This window comes from Elephas maximus, chromosome 1, assembly GCF_024166365.1.
Source record: "Elephas maximus indicus isolate mEleMax1 chromosome 1, mEleMax1 primary haplotype, whole genome shotgun sequence".
NCBI lineage: Eukaryota > Metazoa > Chordata > Mammalia > Proboscidea > Elephantidae > Elephas > Elephas maximus.
In genome coordinates, this window is record NC_064819.1 from 57,581,517 (window position 1) to 57,601,902 (window position 20,386).

Genomic DNA, 20,386 nt, shown 5'->3' on the forward strand with positions numbered 1-20,386 from the left:
ATGGTCCCCAGGCCTTCTGTTAGCCCAAGACAGGAACCATTCCCAAAGCTAACTCTTCAGACAGGAATTGGACTGGACTATGGGATAGAAGGAAACCCTGGTGGCGTAGTGGTTAAGTGCTATAGCTGCTAACCAAAGAGTCAGCAGTTTGAATCTGCCAGGTGCTCCTTGGAAACTCTATGGGGCAGTTCTACTCTGTCCTATAGGGTCGCTATGAGTCGGAATGGACTCGACGGCACTGGGTTTGGTTTTTTTTTTTTTTTTGGTTTATGGGATAGAAAATGATACCAGTGAGGATTGAGCTTCTTGGCTCATTTAGACACATGAGACCATGTGGGCAGCTCCTGTCTGGAGAGGAGATGAGAGGGCAGGGGGGTAAGAAGTTGGGCAAATGGACATGAAAATAGAGAGTGGAGGGAAGGAGTGTGCTGTCTTATTAGAGGGAGAGCAACTAGGAGTATATAGCAAGGTGTATATACATTTTTATATGAGAGACTGACTTGATTTGTAAACTTTCACTTAAAGCACAATAAAAATCAGAAAAGAAAAAAAAAAGAAAGCAGTGCTGGCAGCAGAGTGCATCCTTTGGACCCAGGGTTCCTGCACTAAGAAGCTCCTAGACCAGGGGAACATTGATGACAAGGACCTTCCTCCAGAGCCAACAGACAGAGAAAACCTTCCCCTAGAGCTGGCACCCTGAATTCAGACTTCTAGCCTCCTAGACTGTGAGAGAATAAATTTCCGTTTGTTAAAGCCATCCACTTGTGGTATTTCTGTTATAGAAGCAGTAGAAAACTAAGACATCCACCCAGACCAAACCAAACAGCTGATCTACCACCAGACCTAATTGCTGGCCTGGGGTACTTAGATCTTCCCCACTATCCATTTATACCTGTTGAGTGGGTGCTCCCACTGATAAGGCAGTGGGGATGGCAGGGAGTCAACACTCCAGATGAGAGCAGAGCCCCTCAGCTCTCTGTCCCTCTCCCCACAACACAGGTTATTCGAAATGACCAGAGTTCTCTGGTCTGGTCAGAGGGGCACCAATATCAGAACCCAAGGGGATACACTAACGGTTGGTCACTGAGGTACATTTGGCTGACTCAGACGAGTAGCTGGAAGTGAAGCATTGGCCCTCCCATACTCACGGCAAACCCATGTGTTAGAGTAGACCTGTTCCACAGGGTTTTCAAGGCTGTGAACTTTGGAAGCAGATCACCAGGCATGTCTTCCTAGACATCTCTGAGTGGGTTCAAACTGCCACCTTTAGGCTGGTAGTCAAGTGTTTAACCATTCATGCCACCCAGGAATTGGGTAGAAGCATTCGGATTTCAACAGCAGAAGCAATGGAGGGGAGCTGTTACCTGGTATAAAAATGGCAGCGCAGGGGTGTCTGATCTTCTCTAACTTTAAGAGGGGGAGAAGAGAGAATCACCACCAGCATCAGCCCAAAGCTGATTCTCATGAGGTAGACCTCAGACATACCTCCTCCTCCAACCGTTTTACTAATTCTGACACGAGCCATCCCTTCCATGGCACTCTCTACTCTTCTGCTGGGTTCAAAAATTTGTTCCAATGGCCATACAGAGCTCACAGACCATACTCACGATTATGGGGCTTATTAGGGAAGGAACAGGTGATAATTCAGGATCAGGAACAACTCAGGATACAGTTCTTTATCAGGACAGCTTCTCAGTCATGCCTGCAGGCAGGCCTCTCTCTGTCTCTAGGCTCTTGGCCTCTCGCCCCCAGCCTCTGCCCTGCTCAAGTGATCATTACAAAGCACTTTTAGCTCTGCCAATAAGTGCCTAGAGGAACCCCACTCTGCCAGCAAGCCTCCTGCCTGAAGGCCCTGTGGGTTGGCACTCCCACTGTAGATGCCTTGCTCCACGGACCAGGAAGCCCACTGTGTTGTTTTGGTCTCCTGGTTCTGCTGCTGCTATTTCTCTGCCACTGCTTCTCACTGTCTCTCATCATCTCCAGTATTACACCTCTCTCTCTCTCCCTCTCTCTCTCTGGGTCTAGGAGGTTCTCAGTGCAGGGACCCCCAGGTCCAAAGGACACACTTTACTCCTGGATCTTCTTTCTTGATGGTAGTGAGATCCGCCAACTCTGTTCTGGGATTGGCTTTCCTTTAAGCCTAGCAGGATGGCAAAATTGACTAATCCCCTGGTTAGGGTTCCATACACCTTATTTGCATGATTCTACCCTCACAGGATTCCATGCACCTTATTTGCATTCTTATCAGGCTACCCAATCCCTTTGGTGGGCACAAGAATTTACTTGCATAGTCCCACCCAGTCATTTGGTGGGAGTTACAAGACCATGGCGAGAAAGGCCATGTAAAAGTGATCTATCGCACCGCACCTGGGCAACTGCGCAGGCCTCAGCAATGAGGGAGAATTGCTGGTGTAGAGAAGACTCTGAGACAGGCTTCTCAGGCCCAGTGCAGGATTAAGGGGGGGCTCAGGTGGCCTCCCAGGGTGCTAGGCTTAATGGGGCCTCTATTCAATATGTGCTGAAAAATTAGTGTGACTAAAATATTATCAAAACAAACTAAATATCAAGTAGTTAACATAAATTTACCTAAATGTTCCCAAACTACGCAGTCGTAAGTAGGGTGCTGAAACCCCACTGTAGAAAATATTCTCATATTTAAGAAACTAATTACTCTTGTAATCTTGCACGGAAAGTTTACCAGTACACTAGGATGACTTCAATGTACAAGGCTGCATGTCCCCTGTGAGGGGACAGAAGTGGGTGCCTCACCAGAAGCTGCGCTAGTCAGGCGGTGGACGCTCGCAGAAGGGTTGATTGGCAAGGGTCTGCATATATTTTTATTACGTTATTTTCCTTAATTTGTTATTTGAAATAAAGTAAACGAATAGACTTTTTCTTTTTTTCGTGGTGCTACTATATTAAAGGGCACAGCCGACACCCACTTTCCGAGGGCATGAAAATATCGTAGTCCAGCCCTGTGGAGGCCTGATTGAAAGAACATTTGTGTCAAAGGGGACTTAATCCAACCCCTTCTGATTACAAGCACACTCTGGTGCCCTCAGCACACAAAGGTGGGTGCTTCTATAAGGAATGCACTGGAAAGTGCATGGCTACCTGCGTCTAAGCCCCACTCTGAGCCCCGCCCAGCTCAAACAAGCCTAGGTCCTTGTATCCCCAAGCCATCATCCTGAGACCCACTCAACACCTGGAATGCATTCCACACCCAGCACACGCTGGACATTTGCATCTGTCATTCCCATTTTAAATGGGGGGAGGGCTGAGGTTTTAAAGGAATATGATCCCACAGCTAGGAAGTGGTAGAGCTAGAACCCTGGGCTCTGACTCTCAGTCCAGTTCTATTGGCCCTACACAGCTACAAGAATCCCACAGGGGTGGTCAGAAGGATCATAGTCTTAGACACAGCCCAGCTTGTAATTATATCTGCTCTGGTGCTGCCAGTTAGAATTAGGTTCAGCAGGTTTCATATAACAGGAAACCCAAATAATCGTGGCTGAAACAAACTGGGATTTATTTTTCTTTTGTGTAAAGGAAGCCTGGGGTTAAGCAGAGCAGAGCTTGGGTGGCAGCTTCATGAGATCATCAATGTTTCACAAATCTGTTTTTCTCCTTCACCATCCTTGTCATGTGGCTTCCATCCCCAAAGTTGCTTCATGTCCCAACATGGCTGCTGGAATTCCAGTCATTGCATATGTGTAGAGGAAAGGTTACCTGCCAGCTGAGTAAATCCACTTTAAAAACCTTTTTTGAAAGTCCTGCCCAGTGACTTTGCCTTCCATCTTACTGGGCATCCCATTCTACAAGGGAGCTGGGAAATAAAGTTTATTAACACACTCCTGCCTCAAAGAATATCGGGGTCTAGTTTTTAAGGAAGAAGGGGAGATGGATATTGGATGGGTGACCGTAGGTGGTTGGTTAGCTGCCACAGAGCTGTCCTTGGTAATGAGCTCACACATGACAAGGTTGTAGTGAAACCACTTCCAGCAACCTCATGGGGAGAGAGGACAACTTGTTAAGAGCATCCGTGGCTCATAATGAGATTATAATCATGTTTTGATGAAATACTTCAAAAATCTTTAGCAACACCCTCACCGTCTCTTAGAAACGAGGCCAGGCTCATCATTTTAAAATGAACAAATGGCACAGGCAGGTGGGTCTTCCGTGGCGTATTTTGTCTTTAGCACTCAAGGTAAACACTCACACTAGGTGAAATCCACATTCTCTATGCCCTCAGACTTACAGTGGTCCCCAGGACCAGCTGCTCTGTGTCACCAGGAGCTTGTTAGAAATGCAGAGCCTCAGGCCCCACCCCAGAGCTACGGAGCCCAAATCTGCATTTTAACAAGATCCCCAGGGGATTCCGATGCACATTACAATTTAAAAAGCACTGTTCAAATGCAACGCCTTAAAGAACCTGTAATGGGCCGGAATTCCCTCCCTGAGGAAAATGTACATGTTACCCTTTATCACCTGTAAAACAGTGGTACCTAACATTTACTGAGTGCTTTTTCTATGTCAGGTCCCTGGGTTCAGTAATCAGTTTGCACTCAAATAGTAAGCTAAATGTTGGTGATTCAAACCCACTAGGTGACAGTGCTGTGATAGAAAGCCCTGGCGATCTGTTTCCATAAAGATTGTAGCCAAGAAAACCCTATGGAGCAGTTCTATCCTGTAACATATGGGGTTCCCATGAGTCAGAATCGACATAACGACAATGGGTGTAGTTTTTTGGTTTTTTTCTATGTCAGGCATTGATTTAAGGCTTTATGTGTCTTACTGCACTTAATCCTCCTAACAACCCTGTGAGGGGGTACTATTACTATCATCCCTGTTATGACCTGGATTGTGTCCTCCAAAAATCTTTGTTGAAGTCCTAACTCCTGGTACCTGTGAATGTGACCATGTTTGGAAACAGGATCTCTGAAGATGTTATCAGCTAAATTGGCATAAGGTTTTACTGGAATAGGGTGTGTCCTAATCCACTAGGAGTAGAGACACAGGAGAGGAGACAGACAGAAGGAAAACGGCCACATGGTGATGGGCTGTGCTGTTGCTTCAAGCCAAGGAATGCCTTGTACTACAAGAAGCCAGGAAAAACAAGAAAGGGTCTTCCCCAAGAGCCTTCAAAGAATATGGCTTGCTGACGCCCTGAATTAAGACTACTAGCCTGTAGAACTGTGAGAGGATAAATTTCTGCTGTTTAAAGCCAGCTCTAGTTGTGGTGTTTTGTTACAGGAGCCCTAGGAAACCAACACGGGGCCATTCGTGGTTCAATGGTAGAATTCTCTCCTCCTACAGGGGAGACGGAGACCCTGGTGGCGTAGTGGTTACGAGCTCAGCTGCTAACCAAAAAGTTGGTAGTTCGAATCCAACAGCTGCTACTTGGAAGCCCTATGGGGCAGTTCTACTCTGTCCTATAGGGTCACTATGAGTCAGAATCCACTTGACAGTAATGGATTTGGTTTGGATATGGGGGAGGCCCAGTTTTGATTCCCGGTCAACACACCTCACTTGCAGCTACCACTCTTCTGTCAGTGGAGGCTTGTGAGTTGCTATCGGGCTTTGAACTAGTTCATTCTGGTTTGAACCAATGCCGAGAATTTGCATTTCTATCCCCCAGATATACTGAATCAGAATCTACATTTTAACAAGATCCCCAGGTCATTCCAATGTATAATAAATTTTGAGAACCACTGCTCTACTAGTGGCTCTCAGAATTGTTCCCTAACCAGCAGCATTAGCATCGCCTGGGGACTTGTTAGAAATACAAATTCTCAGCAGGGGGTTGAACCTGTATGAACCAGTTTGAGGCACTGGTTGCTATGATGCTCAAGAGGTTTCAGAAGAGCTTCCAAAATTGAGACAGGTTAGGAAGAAGTCCTGGCGGTCTAATTCCAAAAAACAGACAATGAAAATTCTACAACAGTCTGATCGGCAACCAATCATGAAGATGGCACGGGACCAGACAGCTTTCCAGTTCATCTTGCACAGGGTTGCCATGAGTCGGGGCCAACTCAAAAGCAGCAACCAACAATAGGAGACTAATACAATCCCCTTCCCCATTTTGCCAATGAGGAAATTGGCACAGAAGGCTAAGAAGCTTGCACAAAGTTGCACAGCCAGAGAGTCATAACCTGGGAGTGGAGCCAGGCAGGCCAGCTCCCCATGTATGGTAATAATTGTTCCACAACACTGCCTCTCTGAAATGTTTACCCAGATGAAAGGGTTTGAAGGCCAGAGAACAGATAGGGGCAGCGTTTCAGGGAGAGGGAGTAGCTTGGTGAAGTGAAATATGTTGTAGACAGAAGCCAGGAGGCCCGGGTTTGAGTGCCTGCTCTGCTGCTAACTGTGGCTTGTATAACCCCCTTTATCACCTGGAATCTCGCTTTTCTTATCTATGCACTGGGGGAAAGGGTGTCAGGTTGCATGGTCTACATGTGTTCTTCCAGCTCTAGCATTCTTTGGGTCTAGGCGTGCCTTCCTTGTGATCTTGAAATCAGTCAGCCTTGGCAACTGCCCAGCCTGATTTGCTTTATTCAGGTTCACCTCAAATGCCACCAGGCCTGGCCAGAAGCCCACTCAATCTAGATGACCAGATGTTGGACACCTGGGAACACCCCCACCCCGACCCCAAGCACTCAGAGGCAAATAATAAATACAGTTGCTTTGGCAAAGGATACCAAGCACTCGGCACCAAGAGCCCTCACTCCACCCAGGTGGAATGAAAAAACAAAAACAAAACCATTGCTGTGGAGTCGATTCCAACTCACAGCAACCCTATTGGACAGAGTAGAAGTGCCCCATAGGGTTTCCAAGGAGCGGCTGGTGGATTCCAACTGCCAACGTTTTGGTTAGCAGCCGAATGCTTAACCACTGCACCACCAGGGCCCCAGTGGAGGGAACGGAGCTGGGCAAAGCAGACTTTCCATGGGCTTCTCGAATGAATGAGACTTGGCATGAAATGTTCACAAAGGGAAGGCTCGGCTGTGGGAGACACTGTTGCCAAAGCTGCCAGTGGGCTATTTCCACTTTGCTCATCCGGCACACTGGTGAGCAGAGACCAGAAGACATGGAGGAGGAAAAGCCAGTCAGACTTTGTCCAAAGAAGGTTCCTAGTTGCTATCGCACAGCTTTATGGACACATATCCAGTCAACAGATTTGCTGAGTGGAGTGAGTAGCTTTTTAGAGTGTCTCCCCAGTACACAGAGAACCCTTCAACACTGTTCCCCACACTGCCATAGACATGAGGGAGGTTCCTGGTAGCCATGGTTCTGCTCTACAGCCCCCTTTCCACTTAGCTATAGATGATGGATCCAAGGTCAGCACCCTAACCGAGCTGGGTCACAGCCTCCTTCCCACAGATTTTGGAATTGGGACCAAGAGACTCTGTCCCCAGAGACTGGACCTGTAACATATAAGCTTAGGAGCTCAAGTAAGGCGTCGTCCACCCACCTCATGGAACTGAGAAGCAGTGCAACCCAGACCACAGAGAGGGGCTACGGCAGACATGCAGAATAAGTCAAAGGTAAGAGGACGGGAGGGCCCATTGTCTTTTTAGTTCTGCCCCACACTCCTGGGGTCTGAACTACACCCTGGTATTCTATAATAAAACCTCCTTGAGCAAGCTAGCTCTGGAACAATTCTACTACTTATTGCCAAAGGAGTGTTAACCAACCCTGAGTCAGGTGTTCATGAACTCAACAAATAATCATGGAAAGCCCACCTGACTGGGACAAGTGCTTTGGGGGCGGGGCCTATTAATAAGCCATAATGTCTACCTTGAAGGGGCTCACAGGTGAGTGTGGGACATAAACAGGTCCTTCTAAACTAATGTCTTAAATGTGGTGAAAAGGACACCAAGCCTGAGCAGAAGGCAAGGGTCAAAGGGCAGGGTGGGCAGAGCTCTCTAAAGGACAGAATGCTTGGGCTGAATCTTAGAGATGAGGAGGATGTAGCCCTTTGTTCCTGGCAAAGACGACAGCATGACCAAAGATAGGGGGTGGAGGTGGATAGTATGGTTTGGGAGAGAGAACATGTATAAAGTTATACTAGGTAATGTGGCAACCATCCATCTATTCCTTTGTCCTACTGTGGTGACTTACATGTTGCTATGATGCTGGAAGCTATGCCACCAGTATTTCAAATACAAGCAGGGTCACCCATGGGGGACAGGTTTTCAGCAGAGCTTCTAGACTAAGACAGACTAGGAAGAAAGGCCTGGTGATCTACTTCTGAAATTAGCCTATGAAAACCCTATGGATCACAACAGAATGTTGTCTGATACAGTGCTGGAAGATGGGTCCCCTGGGTTAGAAGACATTCAAAATGCACAGTGGCTGCAACAATGCACTCAACCATATTAACAATGGTGAAGATGGCACAGGATTGGACAGTGTTTTTTATTCTGCTGTACATGGGGTCACAGTGAGTCAGAGCCAACTCGAGGACAACAACAACAGGCAAAATGAGGGTGTGCAAAAAGGAACAAGACAGAGTTTCCAGCCTCAAGAAACTCACATTTTAGAGGGAAACCACGTGAAAACTTTAAGACAACCAAACAAGAGACTTCCAAACAATTACCACTAAATCAATGGTGCCTGAAAGGCTATAGGAGTTTAGAGGAACTTGAAAGTTTACAAGAGCCTTTTCAGGGAGGGCAGACCTGATTTGGTGTCCCTGGGTAGTGCAAACGGTTAAGAGCTCAGATACTAATTGAAAGTTTGGAGGTTCAAGTCCACCCAGAGATGCCTCAGAAGAAAGTACCAACAAAGCCAGCCATTGAAAACACTCAGGATCACAGTTCCACTCTGACACACATGGGTTCGCAGTGAGTCAGGGTCGACTAACTGACTTTAGGTGAGTTCAGCCTTGAAGCATTAATTCAGGATTCAAATACAGCAGTGCCTGAAACAGTCACACAAAGGATATTGTTAAAAATACTCCATATTCCATGGAATAAAGAAATTCATAGAATCCAGTGAGAATGGAAACACTTCCTATCAGAGCCTTTGGGACACAGCTAAAGCAGTGCTCACAGGTCAATTTATATCAATAAATGCACACATACAAAAAGAAGAAAGGGCCAAAATCAAAGAAATTATCTCTACAACTTGAACAAATAGAATGATAGCAACAAAAGAAACCCTCAGGCGCCAGAAGAAAGCAAGTAATAAAAATTTGAGCAGAGTTAAATGAAATAGAGAACAGAAAAACAATTGAAAGGGTTAACAGGACCAAAAGTAGGTTCCTTGAAAAAATTAACAAAATTGATAAACCATTAGCCAAAGTGACAAAATAAAAACAGGTGAGGAAGCAAATAACCCAAATAAGAAATAAGATGGGCGATACCACAACAGACCCAACTGAAATTAAAAGAATCATATCAGATTACAACGAAAAACTGTACTCTTAACAAATTTGAAAACCTAGAAGAAATGGATGAATTCCTAGAAACACACTACCTACCTAAACTAACACAAACAGAGGTAGAACAACTAAATAAACCCATAACATAAGAAGAGATTGAAAAGGAAATAAAAAAAGAGCCCTGGCCCGGATGGCTTCACTGCAGAGTCCTACCAAACTTTCAGAGAAGAGTTAACACCACTACTGCTAAAGTATTTCAGAGCATAGAAAAGGACGGAATATTACCAAACTCATTCTATGAAGCCGGCATATTCCCGATAACAAAACCAGTTAAAGACACCACAAAAAAAGAAAATTACAGACCTATATCCCTCATGAACTTAGAAGCAGAAATCTTCAACAAAATTCTAGCCAGTAGAATTCAACAACATATCAAAAAAATAATTCACCATGACCAAGTGGGATTCATACCAGTTATGCAGGAATGGTTCAACATTAGAAAAACAATTAATGTAATCCATCACATAAATAAAACAAAAGACAAGAAGCACATGATCTTATCAATTGATGCAGAAAAGGCATTTGACAAAGTTCAACACCCATTCATGATAAAAACTTTCAGCAAAACAGGAATAGAAGGAAAATTCCTCAAAATAATAAAGGGCATTTATACAAAGCCAACAGCCAACATCATCCTAAATGGAGAGAGTGTGAAAGCATTCCCCTTGTGCTGGAGGTCCTAGCCAGAACAATAAGGCTAGATAAAGAAATAAAGGGCATCCAGATTGGTAAGGAAGAAGTAAAATTATCTCTATTTGCAGATGACATGATCTTACACACAGAAAACCCTCAAGAAAACTACTGAAACTAATAGAAGAGTTCAGCAGAGAACCAGGATACAAGATAAACATACAAAAATCAGTTGGATTCCTCTACACCAACAAAAAGAACATGGAAGAGGAAATCACCAAATCAATACCATTTACAGTAGCCCCCAAGAAGATAAAATACTTAGGAATAAATCTTACCAGAGATGTAAAAGACCCTATGCAAAAAAACTGTAAGACACTACTGTAAGAAACCAAAAGAGACCTATATAAGTAGAGAAACATGCCTTGCTCATGGATAGAAAAACTTAACATTGTAAAGGTGTTTATTCTACCACAAGCGATCTATAGATACAATGCAATTCTGATCCAAATTCCAACGATATTTTTTAATGAGATGGAGAAACAAATCATCAGTTTCATATGGAAGGGAAGAGGCCCCAGATAAGTAAAGTAAATTAGTGAAAAAGAAGAACAAAGTGGGAGGCCTCACTCTACCTGATTTTAGAACCTATTATACCGCCACAGTAGTCAAAACAGTCTGGTACTGGTAGAAGAACAGATACATAGACCAATGGAACAGAATTGAGAATCCAGACATAAATTCATCCACATACGAGCAGCTGATATTTGACAAAGGCCCAAAGTCCATTAAATGGGGAAAAGACAGTATTTTTAACAAATGGTGCTGGCATAACTGGATATCCATCTGCAAAAAATGAAACAAGACCCATACCTCGCACCACGCACAAAAACGAACTCAAATGGATCAAAGACCTAAATATACAATCTAAAACAATAAAGATCATGGAAGATAAAGTAGGGACAATGCTAGGAACCCTAAAACATGGCATAAACAGTATACAAAACATTACTAATAATGCAGAAGAGAAACTAGATAACTGGGAGCTTCTAAAAATCAAACACCTATGCTCATCCAAAGACTTCACCAAAAGAGAAAAAGATTACCTACAGATTGGGAAAAAGTTTTTCGCTATGACATTTCAGATTAGCGTCTGATCTCTAAAATCTACATGATACTGCAAAAGCTCAACTACAGAAAGACAAATAACCCAATTAAAAAATGGTCAAAGGATATGAACAGGCACTTCACTGAAGAAGACATCCAGGTAGCTAACAGATACATAAGGAAATGCTTATGATCATTAGCCATTACAGAAATGCAAATCAAAACTATAATGAGATTCTATCTCACTCCAACAAGGCTGGCATTAATCTAAAAAACACAAAATAATAAGTGTTGGAGAGGTTGTGGAGAGACTGGAACACTTATACACTGCTGGTGGGAGTGTCAAATGGTACAGTCAGTTTGGAAATTGATTTGGCACTTCCTTAAAAAGCTAGAAATAGAACTACCAAACGATCCAGCAATCCCACTCCTTAGTATATATCCTAGAGAAATGAGAGCCTTTACATGAACAGATATATGCACACCCATGTTCACTGCAGCACTGTTTACAGTAGCAAAAAACGTAAGCAACCAAGATACCCATCAACACATGAATGGATAAATTGTGGCATATTCACATAATGGAATACTATGCATTGATAAAGAACAATGATGAATCTCTGAAACATTTCATAACACGGAGGAATCCGGAAGGCATTATGCTGAGTAAAATTAGTTGCAAAAGGACAATTTTATGAGATCACTATTATAAGAACTCAAGAAATAGTTTAAACACAGAAGAAAATATTCTTTAATGGTTATGAGGGTGGGGAGGGATGGAGGGAGGGGGTATTCACTAACTAGATAGTAGGCAAGAACTATTTCAGGTGAAGGGAAAGACAACACAGAACACAGGAGAGGTCAGCACAATTGGACTAAACCAAAAGCAAAGAAGTTTCCTGTAAACTGAATGCTTCCACGGCCAGTGTAGTAGGGGCGGGGGTCTGGGGACCATAGTTTCAGGGGATATCTATGTCAATTGGCATAATAAAATCTTAAGAAAACATTCTGCATCCCACTTTGGTGAGCGCCCTGTGGGGTCTTAAACGCTAGCAAGCAGCCATCTAAGATGCATCAATTGGTCTCAACCCACCTGGAGCAAAGGAGAATGAAGAACACCAAAGACACAAGGTAATTATGAGCCCAAGAGACAGAAAGGGCCACATGAATCAGAGATTACATCAGCCTGAGACCGGAAGGACTAGATGGTGCCCGGCTACAATGGATGACTGCCCTGATAGGGAACACAACAGGGAATCCCTGATGGAGCAGGAGAGCAGTGGGATGCAGACCTCAAATTCTCATAAAAAGACCAGACTTAATGGTCTGATCAAGACTAGAAGGACTCCAGAGGTCATGGTCCCCAGACCTTCTGTAAGCCCGAGACTGGAGCCATTCCCAAAGCCAACTTTTCAGACAGGGATTAGACTAGGCTATAAGATGGAAAATGATACTAGTGAGCAGTGAGCTTCTTGGCTCAAGTAGACACATGAGACTATGTTGTTAGCTCCTGTCTGGAGGGGAGATGAGAAGGAAGAGGGGGACAGAAGCTGGCTGAATGGACACGGGGAATACAGGGTGAAGAGAAGGAGTTTGCTGTTTCATTAGGGGGAGAGTAAGTAGAAGTACATAGCAAGGTGTATGTAAGTTTTTGCATGAGAGACTGATTTGATTTGTAAACTTTCACTTAAAGTACATTAAAAAAAATCAATTAATTAAAAAAAAATTCTCTACATTCCATGGAGCTCCATGTGTCTAAAAATGCTTTCATGTTAAACTCCTCTGAGGGGTAAAGAATGTAATAGAATCACTGCCTGACGATGAGAAAATTGAGACACAGAGAGACTGAGTGAGTGGCCTGGGTCACAGAACTAGTGAGTGGGCTTCAGGCTCAGACCTCAGGTACCCTGACACCTCCTCCCACTCCCCACCTCTAGCCAAGGCCTCTTCTGTCACCTCTTCCATTAATAAGGGAAGAGAACAAAGAAACATACCCTCAGGATCATTGATTCCTCTGGAGCTTCTACCTTAGGTCACCTTCTCCCTTTGTGGCCATGCAGGAGTTGAGGTGTGCTCCTAAGGACTGAGAGAACAAATAATGAACTTGTTTGATTTTCTTCCCTGCAAAACTATAAACTCCAAGAGGACAGACACTGTATGGCTTATTCAGCAACTAGGCTGAACATTAAGAGTGCGTTCAAATGTTTGTTTGTTTGAACGAAAAGGAATAAAGGAGCAAATGAACCGAATAGATTGGAAGGGGGAGAGATGGGAGGTGGGGGTGTGAAGCGCAGTCTCCTGACATTCAGGAGTGAATCCAAAGCTTCTCCTCATGCTGCCTCTCTCACAAAGCTTCTTAGCTTCTAGAAGGTAGTCAGAAAGGGTGGAAAAGCAAAGACGCTAAAATGGTCCACTTTCCAGTTTGTTAACCACTCTAGGAAAAGAAGACTAAACAGGAGGAGCAGAGGTTAGCTGGAGCTCTAGCAATCCCCAGCTCCTCAAAGGACTGCTATGTGCATGTTTATAAGTTCTTGATAAACTACAAAACCCGGTGCCGTTCAGCTCATTCTGACTCATGGCAACCCTAGAAGACAGGGTAGAACTCTCCATAGGGTTTCCAAGGAGCGACTGGTGGGTTTGAACTGCCGACCTTTTGGTTAGCAGCTGTATCACTTACCCACCGCGTCACCAGGGCTCCAGGTAAACTACAAAAAAAAAAATCTACAAAGTAATCCCTAAATATTAGTTATTCTCTTGAGGTCTGAACACTCAGGATTTACTGTGATATTCTATTTGGAGCTTGAAGGATTTTTCCCATGTCCTCTGATCCACAGTCTTCAGCTCCCCTTGTGGCACCCCCAGAATAAAACCACTCCCAGGAGTAAGGTGGGAATTCATCACCTCACCTGGCAACTTTTTTTTTTAATTGTGGTAAAAATACTAATACCGAAACATTTGCAGATTCAACAATTATGTGTACAATTCAGTGACATTGATTGTGTTCACCTTGTTGAGCAACCATCACCACGATTTCCAATAATTCCATCACCATTAACAGAAGCTCACTGCTCCCTAAGCAGTGACTTCCCCTCTTACTCCCTCCCACCCCTGGTGACCATTAACGAACTTTGGTCTCTACATACTTGCCTATTTCATGTAAGTGAGGTCATACAGTATTTGTCCTTCTGTGAAGGACTTCTTTCACTCAGCATGATGTTTTCAAGGTTCGTACACGTTGTAGATTGAATGGGAACTTTCTTTCACTTCATGGCTGAGTAATATCACCTAGCAGCTTTAAGAAGTCAAGCTCTTAAGTCATGTCTGAAGGAGAGACTAAGGAGGAAGGGGAGGGTCAGGGGAGCAGACAAAGGACAGCACGTTCACCCCACTATTACTGTCTCCCCCCACACTCCCGGGGATCCTCCTGGAAAATTGTTCCCTTCCTGTTCTCATCACCTCCTTCCTTCATGCATCCCTCCTTCCCACTCAATCTTGCGTCTACTCTGGATAAAGAAAGGGAGCTTGTGCCAAGAGCCACAAGCAGTTCCATCTGGCGAGGTCTGAAAGACTTAGTTTCATCCACCAGAGGGAATGCCACCAACTGCTGCTACAAATCTTTCCACACTCCCCTCTGTGTCCAGGGCAGAGCAAAGCACTCTCCAGTCCTTCCAAACCCCAAACCCCAGTTGAAGAAAAAGCCGCTGCATACCCTCTGTGATCGTGGGCAGGTAGAAAATGCAAGCCAGGGCCCCACCAGCAGGGGCTGTCCACTACTGCCCTCCTCCCCTCCAAAAAACAGGCTGCCTTTGGCTGAAGAACACAGGACACCACTCCTGTTTAAAACGTCAGAGCCCAGGCAGAGGCTGTTACTTGGGGCATCTGAGCAAGGGATTAGTCTTAGGATCTAGTTTTGGGCATTAACACACTTAGCTGCTAACTGGGAGGTTTGAGTACACCCAGAGGCACCTTAGAAGAAAAGCCTGGCAATTCCCACCCAAAAAATCAGCCATTGACAACCCTATGGTTTTACTCTCTTCTCCTCTGACACACACGCAGTCACCATGAGTCAGAGTTAACTCCACGGCACACTGGTTTTTCATCCCCACAGACTTCCCTCCAGATTCCTCACTTTCAAGTGAAGTCACAATAGCGAGGTCATGACCACATGACAGGACCGGTTTGTGCGGAGGACAGCAGCACAGGAGAATTCTTAAGCAACTTAAGACAGGGCAGGTATGTCTCACACGCAGGGTAACGCTACAAACCGTTAAGAGCTCTTTCTACACATCATGTGGTTTGAGTATTGCCCCACAATTTTCAGACTAACTTCCATGAACAGAAAAACCACTTGTAAAGAACCCTGACCCCATTTCCTGACACAGCATCACACGCACACAAGCTTACGCCCAATGTGTCAATTCGTCATCAAGCAAAAGCCACACACACTCTCACGTGTGCACACACATGCTCACATGTACAAACACACACTCGGGCACACATGTGAGCACACACACACACACACAACACATGCACAGGTGCACACACCAAACTTTCCTGGCCATCAGTACCTTCTAGCAGAGTGGATTCAGAGTTTCTCTCATCAGTGTTTAAGAAGGCACGTTAGGCAGGAAGGAACAGAAACGAAAATCACTGATGTTAAATCCCAGTTTTCCAAGGAAGAGGGAAAACCTCCAGTTAGTTAGCCGCAATAGTTTTGGCTGTGACACAAACCCTGGGCTTTCTCAAAAAAGAGTTCTGTGGTATCCTGACAAAATGTTTTGAAAAAAAAAAAAAAAGGGAATAGGTGAGTTTTTTCATCAGGAGGTGCGCTCCTCATCTAAGGCAGGAGGCTTAGCAAGGCAACATTCTCATATTCAGGTGGAATTGGATCCTCACTCACCCTATCACTGTCCTCAGGGTCTGGGCCTCAGAGAATCCTTCTGCTGAGAGTCCTCCTTTCTTTTTCTAATAGGGAAAATTCTTTTGATGGCAATCAGATTGACTCACTTGAAAAATCCCCATCCCAATCCCCACAGAAGGAAAGGTTTTACCAAATGGGGTCTGACAGAATATACTTGCAGAATTTATTTTTAGATCCCTTGGCAATACAGTAATTGTCTTCCACTTCAGATCATCTGGTCCCTAACCAAAATTGTGAAGAACTTCAGCCCCCTAGACTCCTGGCCCATGCACACCCTCCCTGTCTCTCACACTTGCTGTCAGTCTCTCAGCATTGACTATTAGTCAGCATATGCTCATTCCTTGGACTTCTCCCCTTGTTCAGAGATGGCTAGAGTTTCTTTTTCTGGAGTTGGGAGTCACTAGCATCGCTTGACTTCATAATCTCTACCTTACTAAAATGTGCAAATCATGGTCGGTTCTTAAATTAAACAGAAGTAATTTTTTTTTTAATGATTTCTCTGTGAATTTCACATGCTCTTCAAGATCACTGAATAGTGGACAACTGGGACAAGAATCCTTCTGCGGTTGTGTCCTGTTTTTTCTTATATTCCGGCCGGGCAGAGGTGACCACCGAACAAAGGGTTGAAAGAGTCATTTTTTAAGAGGACTATTTTATATTAACTATAGCCGCAGTTTTATTTTAGGAGGTGTGATGGTTAAGGTTGTGGGTCAACTTGGCTGGGCCATGATTCTCAGTGGTTTGGCAGTTATGTAATGATGTAGTTTGACAGTTGTGTAATGATGTATCTTGGCAGTTATGTAATGATGTATTTATCCTCCATTTTGTGATATAATGTAAGCACCTCCATGATGTGATCTGATGTGGGCAGCCAATCAGTCATAATGGGAATTTCCTCAGGGTTGTGGCCTGCATCCAATATATATATGGACGTTCTGACAAAACTCACTGGCTTTTGCTCGCTGTGGCTCCTGCATCTGGCTCGTCATCATCTAACCTCCAGTTCTGGGTTCTGGAGTTAGTGGCCTGCCAATCTTGGGATTCATTGGCCTCAACAGCCTGTGAGCCAGCAGCCCACCATCTTACTTGCTGATCTTGGGTTGGCCAGACCCTGCAGCTATGTGAGTCAGGAGAAGCCTCCAGCCTAATGACTGACCCATGGACTTGGGACATGCCAACCTCTACAACCGCATGAGCCATTTCCTTGAGATAAATCTCTCTCTCTGGTTTTGTCTCTCTGGAGAACCCAGCCTAAGGCATTTGGCACCAAGAGTGGGTCTAGAGAAACAAAATTGCTAAGGATGAGTTTTCTAAATTCGTTCACAAGTCTAGTAAGTCTTAAAGATGTTGATGACTCTGCCTCCAGTAGTAAAGAGGGCACTGCTAATCTACAGTGTGAGGTGGCAATAGAAATATTCAAATTATCACCACCAAAAGATCAAGTATTGGTGAGAGGCGAGACTCTAGGTGATCACAAGTTTGATACTTTTCTAGAATTTTGCTAGAATGAGAAGTTTAAAAAAGCTGATTGGTTGGTCTTACTTTCCCTAGAAAAAGTGGTGAAAGAAAGAGATGAAGTCAGGGCTTCAGAGTCACAGCTCAAGCATTACGTAAATGATCTCAAAGTTGCCATTTATGCCTTGAAAGAAAGGCTTATTTCTTGTAGCAAAAGAGCTAATATTGCAAAAAACCAAACCCAGAGTTTTATTGTAAGAGTGGCTGTATTACAATGCCCATTGAATTCCCAAACTCAAATGGTGTCTGAAGTTAAAGTGAGGGCATTGTTTGGGAAGGAATGGGATCCTGAAACTTGGGATAGAGACATATGGGCAGATGATCAGAAAGTTGGGGACACTGACCCCTAAATTACATTGAATCACTCCTGCCAACAGAACCAGCCCTCTCACTCCCATCTGAAGAGAAACTATACCTTTGTCTGCTAAGCCACCCTCCCCAGTAAAACCATTAGCCCCTCCACACCCATGTGATGAGGTTAACCCAGCTATGTCAGAAGAGCCTTCGTCTGAGATATTGACTGGGGTGGCATCTGAGTCATTGCCTGGAGCATTGCCTGAGGCAGATGCCTTAGAAGGCATTGCTGAATGTTCCCAGAACATATCCCCACCATCCATTTTTGCTTCTAGATCCATAACTAGATTTAAGTCCCAACCAAAAAAAAAAAAACCAAACCCAGTGCCATCGAGTCGATTCTGACTCATCCCAGCAAGCCTCAAAAGGTAAAGTACAAAGAGCGATGCAGGAGGAGGTACACTACCCTCCAAAAGAATTGTTTTGAGTTTTCTAATATGTACAAACAGAAACCTGGGGAATATGTGTGATAATGGCTATTAAGTTCATGGGATAATTCTGTGAGGAACATAAAGTTGAGTCAGTCTGAGTTTATTGGTATGGGCCAACTAAGCACAGATTCTTCATTCAATGTTTCTGCTCAAGAGGTTAGGAAAGGATTTAATGATTTAGTTGGTTCGCTGAAGCACAGATTACGTGGTGGCCTCTATGAATCAAGTTGATGTACCAGACCTTCCTTGGTATACAGTAGAAGAAGGTACCCAAAGATGTAAGGAAATTTCATGTTAGAGTGGGTTTATCAGGTTAGACCCACAGACCCACTCATGGAGTGCCCAGAGGACACACCATTTGCTATGATGGTGGGGAAAAAATTTTTGAGGGGAGCACCAGAATCCTTGAAGACTGCTGTGACTGCTATTTTATGTAAGTCAGATTTGACAATGGGTACTGCTCTAACTGAATTAAGACACCTAACTACAATGCGGCTAGCTGGATACCATGGTAGTAGGGGACAAGTGGTGTCAATCAGTCAACAACAATAAAGTGGACATGGTTACCATAATGGACAGCAGCTTCAAAGCAATAATCAGAATAGACTGACTCCTATGGATTTATGGCATTAGCTACTTAGTCATGGTGACCTTAAGAGTGAAACAGTTGGAATATCTGCTAAATATTTACTTGATCTGTACAAGTGAACAGCAGTCTAACTCAAATGGCCAGAATAGGGAGTCATGGCCCCTCAGTCAAATCCCACACTTGAGCCAGTTTATAGAACCAAAACCCCTTGAATGAAGGGGAGGTTGGCTCCCCTTGAGGAAGGACCCCACTACCCTGGCAAAAACTTACACTGTTAATCTTTCTTCCAGTCATCCCCAAAGGGATCTATGGGCTTTTACAAGAGTGAGAGTTCACTGTGGAAAAGAAAATATCAGACTCTGGGGGGACTACTGGATACTGGCTCTGAACTGACACTAAATCCAGGAGACCCAAAATGTCACTGTGGCCAACCAGAGTGGGGGCATACGGAGGTCAGGTTATTAATGTAGTCTTAGCTCAGGTTTGGCTCATGAGTCACCGAACTCATCCTGTAGTAATTTCCCCAGTTCCCAAATACATAATTGGAATAGATATATTCAGAAACCCCCCATGCATCTGTCTGTTTGTTGTATTGGGGGCGTTTGTGTGTTACTGTGATACTGGAAGCTCTGTCACCAGTATTTGAATACCAGCAGGGACGCCCATAGCAGACAGATTTCAGCTGACTTTCCAGACTAAGACAGACTAGGAAGAAGGATGTGGTGGTCTACTTCTGAGAAGAATTAGCTGGTAAAAAACTTATGAATAACAGCAGAACATTGTATACTGCTAGAAGACGAGCCCCCCAGGTTGGAAGGCACTCAAAAGACGAATGGGGAAGAGCTGCCTCCTCAAAGTAGAGTTGACCTTAATGACATATATGGAGTCAAGCTTTGGGGGTTTACATTTACAGATGTGGCATGACTCAAAATGAGAAGAAACAGCTGTACACATCCATTAATAATCGAAATGCGGCATGTACGAAGTATGAACCTAGGAAAATTGGAAATCGTCAAAAATGAAATGGAACATATAAGCATTAATATCCTAGGCATTAGTGAGCTGAAATGGACTGGTATTGGCCATTTTAAATCAGACAATCATATGGTCTACCATGCCAGGATCCATCTGGCAAGGACCATGTGTATAGTCGCTGTTTATGTTGGTGAAAGAAGGTATTTGCAATGAAGAAGTCCTTGGTCTTGCAAAATTCTATCATTCAATCTCCAGCGTTCTTTCTATCACCAAGGCCATATTTTCCAACTACTGATCTTTCTTCTTTGTTTCCAACTTTCGCATTCCAATCGCCAATAATTATCAATGCATCTTGATTGCATGTTTGATCAATTTCAGGCTGTAGCAGCTGATAAAAATCTTCTATTTCTTCATCTTTA